This window comes from Glycine max, chromosome 4 (genome assembly GCF_000004515.6).
Source record: "Glycine max cultivar Williams 82 chromosome 4, Glycine_max_v4.0, whole genome shotgun sequence".
Taxonomy (NCBI): Eukaryota; Viridiplantae; Streptophyta; class Magnoliopsida; order Fabales; family Fabaceae; genus Glycine; species Glycine max.
In genome coordinates this window covers 45,926,271-45,935,432 of record NC_016091.4, presented here as the reverse complement: position 1 = coordinate 45,935,432, position 9,162 = coordinate 45,926,271, and the positions used below count along the sequence as shown (strand labels likewise).

The 9,162-nt window shown below is 31.3% G+C and overlaps 1 pseudogene; it reads right to left on the bottom strand.

Moving 5' to 3' along the window:
* Positions 1-1,079: 1,079 nt before the first annotated feature.
* On the bottom strand, positions 1,080-7,042 carry LOC100794957 (probable protein S-acyltransferase 5; annotated as a pseudogene).
* Positions 7,043-9,162: the final 2,120 nt, after the last annotated feature.

Sequence of the window (9,162 nt, the reverse complement as noted above, 5' to 3'; positions counted from 1 at the left end):
CGCTCCTCCGTTTGGTCAACTTACGCTGGAAATACACAATACCACAAAGACGAGGGAGGCCAAGCGTTTGTGTCCAATACGTTGTTTGGAACAAAGGGCTGTTGATGATTTCATTGGATTGTTTGTTGAGGGTGCTGAAACGTGGTAGCACTTCTGGAGGAAGCCGCAGAAAGATTTCGAACAGAGCATCGTTGCACAGCTCCACTGGTGGCGGTGGAGGAGAGGCACAAGGAGAAGAAGTTTTGAAGAAGGATTGCATGAATTTTAATATCCATTTCCAGCATTTGGAAAATGGCATTCTTTCTCTGCTATTTTGTATTTGTCAATTGGAGGATTCTCTGCTATGAGAAAAAACTTGGACATGAATCTGGAAAATTGTTGAAACCGAGGGTTCTGTCTTTCAATTTCGTGCTTTTTGTATGACCATTTGAGCTTAGTGCGATGTGGAGGTCAAACGTTTGGCAGGGAGACTAATAAGGCATACCTTTTATAATTTGTAGCATGAACATGACCCAAAATGTTATTATAATTTACAGATTATTACGCAAAATCATTAGATGAAGATTCATATTTTATCTTGGTCAATCAACTTAAAATACATTCAAAATTTAACCGTTCGATCTTCATTCAACAGTTATAAATAATGCATGGTGGTGTGACTACACTGAATCCATTTTCATGTAGGTGGCAATAGACTATAACCTCTATAGACAAACTTTGTTATCTTTGTAAGTATATATATATATATATATATAAACTTTTTTTGATAAATTGAAACAATAAGCTACTTGTTTCGTAGAAATTGATTGAGATTTTTTTTGCTGGATAGAGATTGATTGAAATCATGATTATGTGTGGCTTTCAAATCACACATTTCATTCAATTATTTTTATAAAATCTAATTAACTAATTTATCAAGATTATATAAACTAATTAATATAGTTAGTAGTATTAAGGTCTACGAGTTTTTGAATTCTAATCACCTCTTGTTTCCTTCGTAATTCTACCATCCAAAGAATAAAAATATTTTATTTCTTCTTCATTTTTCTCTTTAATATTTTTCATCATAATTCATCGTATCCAAACAAAGAGTTATGAAATAAGACTTATGTTGCTTACATAATTAAAACATAAAATAAAGTAAACCAAACTAACAAACACAATGATATCAAGTTATGCTATCAATGAAATTCTCAAATAATAAAAGAAAAAAGCAAAAAAAATAAAAAATAAAATAAAATGCACATGTTGGAACTTGGCAGGATCACTTTCCACTACTTCTATTATTCTTCAATTGTACACAACTTCCACTTTCAAAAGAACTATATTATATCACCACATTAACTCCAAATAATCCAATACCTAACAATCAATCAATGCTACAAGGTCCAGTTAAATCTCATATTTAACCAAAACACATGCATTACCTCCCATTTTTCCACCCAAAATTCTTGTAGTTTTAATTTGAGATGTGACATACAATCATTCACACATTATTTTTTATATTTATCTTTCTCCATCACATCATTTATTACATCTCAATTTTTTTTCTTTCTCTCTTTTAGTTATACAAATAATATTTCTCTTATAATTTACATTTTGAATTTTTCTGACATTAACATTATGGAGTCCCTTCTGTTGAGTTGCCACTAGACTCACTACTACCATCACTGGTAATCCTGTCTTAAACATCAGGACTTATGTCCCATTTTCTTTGCTGCTTCTGTCCCACAACGAGAGCCTTAGAAATGAAGCAACTTCTGTTTGCCCCCCTTCTGTGTGAAGCATCCTGCTCAAATCCACAGACATATTATCACCTATTCCACTGCCCTTTCCATGTTCCTCATCATTGGTAAACTCATCTGCATAATCACTTTCCTCCTCCTCTTCCTCAAATTCATTGTACACTCGGGTGGTCCCTAGTTAAAGGTCTCCTGCTGTTTTTCTCATCATAGGGCTCAGGGATTTAACAACTCTTCTTCTAGATGAATCTGATGGTTCCTTTGGAATTGGAATCTTGGACCTGACGTTGTTCTTGGATGGAGGAATGCAGGAGCAAAATATTTCTCTGAAGTTTGCAGCTACTCCTTTGTTATAAGGGTTGGATTGTTGATCATACCGGTATCTAAAATTTTCATAAGTAGACTGCATATGAAACAAAAGGAACAGTCATTAAGTGTGTAAGAAAACTGTACTAGAAATGCACATTAGTTTTTCATAGATAAAGCATGCATACCATTACATATATTATGTTAGAGAAATGCTAGCAATTCATTTTTTATCACACTCTTTGTTATTGGCTGAAATTTGTTGAAAAATATTAATTTTGTGGGTCTCACATCTTATTTAACGAGTTTCACTTATCATTTTGTAGTTTCTAATAAGTTTTAACCAATTGTAAAGAGTATGTTATAAGGAGTGTGATAGAGAGTGTGTTACTAGCACTCTTCATTATATTAAGGTTTCCAAATGTGGAACGCAGGAGGTGATCAGAATTATTCGGAAACAACCAGAAAAAAAGTAAAAACTAAAAGGGGTTGTTAGTTAAATGATGTCCGAACCTGGTTTTTGCTAATTAGATATGTGTGGAAAACAGTGAGGCCACCAACAAACCAGACAGAAATGAAGGAGTATATTATTAGTGCAATGGAAGCAGGAGTTTTGATCATTGCTTTCCAAATTGATATCTCCTCTGAGTCCATGATTCTCTTAATGTAGACCCAGCAAAAGCCATGAACATATAAACAAAGAAGGGTTGCAGAGAAAACAAACATGTAGTAGAATCTGTAATTTCTCTGCCACCATACATAAAAGCAAAGAAGCAAAAAATAATTCTGAATTAGCAACTTCTTGATCATATCGACTACAAATATAATTGTGTATTATTAACTATACATGTATGAAATCAGACAATACCAGCTTACATGTAAAGAACACTCCATTGCTAATTTTTTACAAACTAGAAGAAAAGTGTATTCAGGAATATGATACAAAGCAATAGTAAGAATTTAAATAGAAACACAAAACTTAGAGGGAGCTGAAGCTATGATGATTCTACAATCTATGAGCCGTTTCTATCCCTAGTTCGGTAGCAATTTCTGTTGTTTGTAAATCACATGTAGTTTTAAGAACTACTTGATGCTTTCCATCAACGTACTACAATATTCTCGGCTTTCTGCCTCCAAGTACTAAAGACATCTCTACAAGTAGTATATTCATTTAATTGCATACCCCTTTTCAATAGCAATTTTGAATCTATTCATATCTATTTTTATGCAATAGTTGCAATGAAAAACAGAAACACAGACCAAAGAATGAACATTATAGATAAAATGAACATTAAAAGGAAAAACACAAGAATTGTTCTTCTAGATCATAATATAATGATAGAAAAAGACTGTGAGATTGGGATATGTAAACATTAGTCCCTTACCAATCCAATGCAATGACCAACCCAAGGGCAGTGAAGATCAAATCGCTCCACGCAGTTATCACATACTGAACAATGAGAACAACGGGGAGATCTATACAGCATGCAGGTGTCAATATTTTATCTTCACAGATACTTCATTGACAACTACTTCCTTTGCTCGCGGCAAATGTGGCCGTAGGGTTTGTTCATTGTTGACATTGGCACCCCCTTCATATTCATCCAGAATTGGAGGATTAGCATTACGGGGCACTATGCCAGGATCTCTTCCTGAGGTCAGTAGAAGGGTGATCAGAACCTGGGAATACGTTTTTAAGACTTTAGGAGTACAGGGGTGAATGAAAAAGATTAGAATAATTGTATTCAAAATGTAATCTACATCAAAATCAGAAGCATTGCACTAGATTAGAATACTGTGTAAAATTATGTACCAGAGTTGCAAACAAGGAACTATATTGGTACAACTGCTTAATCATTTTTTTCTCTAAAAGCCAATTCTATAGAATTCACTAAATAGACACCACAAATTATCTCTTATTTTAATTCTCTTTTTTAATTTGGTTTTGATCCATAACCCTATTCCTTCACTATACATGGCAAACTACATAAAAAGTAATATTTTCACTATTCATGCTAATAAATAAATCAAATCCGAATTACATTACATGTTTTAATAAAAGCAGAGTCTCATTAGAGTAGTTCCACAATCTTGTTCCAGAGAGTAATGAGAATGACTGTACAATTTTGGACCATCTTTTATGTCATGCAACGATTTCTTCTACAATATAATATTATTGCTTAAATGAAATGTTAGGTCGACCATGTATGAAATGGTTGCTCAGCTGAAAAAAATAAGTTATGTAATCCTCTTTGTTAAGACTTCCCACGTTAATTAAAAATATGGTCAAAAGACTTCTTAAAGGACTTGGGTAATTCTTCTTCTTTGAACTAGTTTTTAAGAATGGGTTAAGCCAACCAGCTAGGTCCGTTTTTAATATAGTAATTTATCCATCTATTTTTAATGTTGGGCTATTTGCAAATGTCTATTCCGAAAGCACCAAAATATCCGATCTTGGACATAAGGGGGATGTATAAAGATATCTCACCTTGGTTAGGATTACGGGTAGAATGCTCTTAAAAAGATTTAGGCCATCTTATGTTACCCTTAGTTGTTTTCTACTATTTCTTTTTTCTTTTTTATGCGTATGATTGGAAGGAGTAAAATATTATCTTAAATATTATTAAGACTGATATTTTTTATGAGATTCGAAGAGACTTAAAGTTAAAGGTGGTTTTTTTTTTCTTCTAATAAGATTTTTTTTTTATATACAAAATTCAAATTCTTGACTCCTTCCTTGATTCAAGTCTATTATTATTTGGACCATAGAACATTATATTAAAATTATTAAGAATAATTTCTTTCAAAAGATCTAAAGACACTTAAAGGTAAACTATTCAAGTCTATTATTATTCTTGAACCCTTCACTACTTGCTTAATTAAGGGACTCCAACCCATCACCACCTGGTATAGGGGTGTTTAAAAAAAACTAGTTTTGAAAAAAATAACCATAACTAACAATAACTAGTTATATAAAAAAGTAATTATAAAATCATAATCAATTTTATAAAAATAATTATTTTAAATAATTTATTTTTATTTAAAAAATAATTATAATTATGAAACTTTAACTAGTTTTATAAAAATAGTCATTTCAAATAACTTAATTTTATTCATCCATAATTATAACTAGTTATAACTAGTTGTATTAAATCGATCTTTAAAAATAATAATCAATTATATCAAATTATAATTAGTTATATAAAATTAGATATGATTATAGTTATAATTATTATAACCATTTATAATCTAGTTATTTATTAATTATGGTTATTTAAATAATCAAACCATGAGCATCCCAACTTATCCAACCACTTGGATTTTCTACTGCCCTTTTAAGTTGGTATAACTTTATTCAACTATGATTATATCAGAACCCAACAGGTTTTGCTTCACTTCAAATTGGCTGCCTCCTCCGGCCTCCCATTCCTTTTCCTTCCAATTCCCACCCTCCTTCCGTCTACCTCACAAATAAATACCAAATTCTGTCAGCAATTGGTATTTATGTGACAGGGCAGCAGTATAATTTTAATATAAGAAATTCACAAAGTTTATAAAATCATTTAGGACTCTTAGCATAATCCAGATATAATGCCTATAAATATTATTTATATAGAGAAAATATGGAAGCTGTCAATGTCAGAACCATACGTGATAACAATTGGAATTCAACGCTGCAATTCCAATATAAAATTAAGCAATGATTAGTTCATTAGGCCTCTTCAGCCATTCTCTTGTATAAAATATTTGAAATAGCTATAAATGACAATGTCCAATGATGACAAGTTAATCGACAAGGTTAGAACAAAAATTCTCATGATGGCAAGCACTACAATAATCCGATGCAGGCTTTGTAAAATATACAGTGTGATAGTGGTAATGTAAACATAGTACTAATGGATGAAGATGGCAAAATGAGTCTTTCTGGATGGTTTCAAGCCTATTTCTAAATGTCAAGTCATCCAAGATTCGTTGTAGGATTTTCAAGAGAGAAGCTATTTCTAAATGTGAAAGTCTTGAAGTTCTGCTTCTGTATTTTGTAGGTTAAAGTTTAGGTAGGCCTATGAGGTCTAAGTCTAAAAACAGTTACCAAAAATTGTGAAATTGTGCAAGGTTTTCCCTTCAACAATTTGCATCTCGAAGCAAGATATATAGCAATAGCGCTTCACATGTAAAACCAGAAACATTATGATTCTGCAAAACTTAAATGGAAAAGCTAGGCCATGGAAAACCTCTTCTATTAGGGGACAAGAACAATTAATGAGTGGGCATATTAAACAAATCACGGTTACAGAATAGAAGGACTTACAAACACTGTGAAGAATAACAACGATCAATATTGAATATCCCCAGTGATGAGGAAAATCATCCAACAAATTCCTCGCCACAAAAGCAGAGAAAACAGCAACAGGGGCAACGATAAGAAATATTGTCAAAAATATAGATTTCCCATCAGGTCCAAATATAAGCCTCCCCCTAAGACAAAATTCCTGAAAAAAAATTCAGCAGCCACAAAAATTCAAGACACAAATAATAACACTTAACTGCATTCAAACAGTACAAAAGCTTATCTTTGAATATAATAGAAAAGTAAGTTTTAAGATGTGAGTTTTCTAGTTATGAGACCCTCAAAAGTAAATATCTAAATTATCAACACACCAAGGGAAACTTGACAATCAATAATACCCTTTAGTTTATTACTAAAACATGGTCTAATAGAATAAGAATCCAGGCACAAGCACACACATAAATCAATTCAGAATTGAATTTGTACACAGGTAGAAGAAACTTAAAAAGGGTAATTGAGCTTAAAACTGGTGGTGGAATAGAAACAGTGATAGAATATCACGTAAACTTACATTATTGCCTTTCCAAGCACAGTAAGTTCTGACCAGAGGAGTATCTCCGGCAACCGCCGCAGTTGGAGTTCGCCGGCACCAGAGGCTGCACTGCAAGCATTGGTTTTGAGATTTGCATGTGAATGATTGAATGAATAATCACGATTATTACTATGTTAATTCAAAGAACAAGATAAAAGTCTACCTTTTGATTTAGGATGATACATAAGTTATTATAAATTTAATATTATATTTTATTTTCGCCTATAAAAAAAAGGAAAGGTCAAAGTCGGTTTTTTTGTGTGTCATCTTTATTTTATTTAATTTGGAAAAAAATGTGATTTATTGCAACTGCCAAAAGGAACAGTTGTGTTAGTTGGGTTGGATAGGTTAATTAGTTGACTTTCTTGAAACAATGTGGCTTACTTGTTAGATTGCGAACCCACCAATAATTTGGCAGATCCACCGTCCTTGTTGAACCGCCAGTCAATTAATACTACAAAACACAAAACTCTACTCATTTCAAAACAAATTAGCAAATGGTTAAGAATTGTTTAATCGTGGCGTAGTAAAATAATAGCAGTAATAATTAAATATATTATAAATCATATCTTTATAACATTAAAAATAAAAATTAAATTATTGTTTTATTGATTCTTCACATTCAAAATATATACAAATGTCTAAATGAAATATATTATAATACTTAGATCTAAGTTTTATTAATGTAGTACATATAATAATATCAAAGTTTACATCTAAATAAATAAAAAAAACAATGTCCTATTAAGAGCATGTAGTGAGTTTTTTTTTTCTCTAATTTTTATAAGTTTTACTTGTTTTTGACTCATTTTTTTAGTTTTTTTTTACCATTTTTCTCTTTCTCAAGTGGTTTATTCAAACTAAATTCTAGATTGGTTCACAAAATTCTCGGTCCAACCAACTGGTTTGGTTCGATTTTTAAATCATAGGGTTTTAGCTTTTCGTTATTTTCATAAATAAAATAGTTTTATCTTTTTTTTATCGTTATTAAATAATATAATTGTTATTTTTTAAACTTATATCATTAAAAGGAGAGTAAAATACTAAATAATAAAGAAAATAATAAATAAACTAAACAAAGAATAACGAATTAACTATCATCTTTTATGTACCGGGGGGAGAATGTTGTAATAGAATAAGGATAAAGTTTAATATTGACTAAAATATTTTTTAATTCCTCTAAAATTTTAATAGTTAAGTTCTAGTTCTCTAAAATCTTTTGTCCATTTTTATTCCTTTTAATTTTAAACTCTATCATTTTTTGTCCTTTAGACTGTATCTGAATCAACTTTTGTCTCTATTAAAGCACTTTTTAAATCAATTGGGGTATTAAAAGTGGTTCATTTCAAAATTAGAGAGACCAAAAATGGGAAAGAAAAATTTAGAGGGACTAAAACTGAACTTTTAAAATTTTATAGAGACAAAAAATATATTTTATCTCTTAATTTTTAAATACTATTACGGTAAAAGCTTTTATACTATCAACCAATTGAAAATGAAGGCAATATGACTTTTAATAAGTTATTGTTAAAATGGATAAACTTATCATATGTAGCAATTTGTAATAACAATATAAGAACTTATAAGGTTAACTTGGTAGTGAAGAGAGAAGAAAAGAGTAAAAGTCGTGAATAAAGACAAATGAAGAAGGGGGCGATTAGGAGTCATGACTGGAGAGCATTCTCTCTTCTTGCATCTCAAAACTCTCTAGTATCTAAAACACTTTTTGTTTCCTTTAAGCCTTTTTTCTCCTTGTGTCCCTTTTCCATTCCATCAAATAAAACTAATTCATTTCCTTCCTTCTCCTAAACTTAAACCACCATATGGCCGGCGAAGTAAAAACCAAAGGCAATGCAACTTACTCCTTCGACAACTACGTCACGACCATCTTGCATTTGCCATGGCTCTGGCCCTTATCCCATGTCAGAATACTAGCGGATGGCGGTGGCATAGTCGTTGTTGGAGTAAGTTACGTTGCCTTTGGCTTTGACTTCATCGGCCATAGGGTGATTTGAGTTTAGAAGAGGAAAGGAGAGAATTAGTTTGATTTGATGGAATGGAAAGAGGAGGTGAGTGATCCTTGCTTCTATGTATCTCTAGGTCCAATGGAAAAATCAAAGTTACATAGTTCTTTTGTAGAAAATATTTGTGTATTGATATTTTTAATTTTGTTATTAGTTTTATGTTTTTTTTAATTGTGATTTTTTTAGTAATTTAAATTTGATTTAATAGTT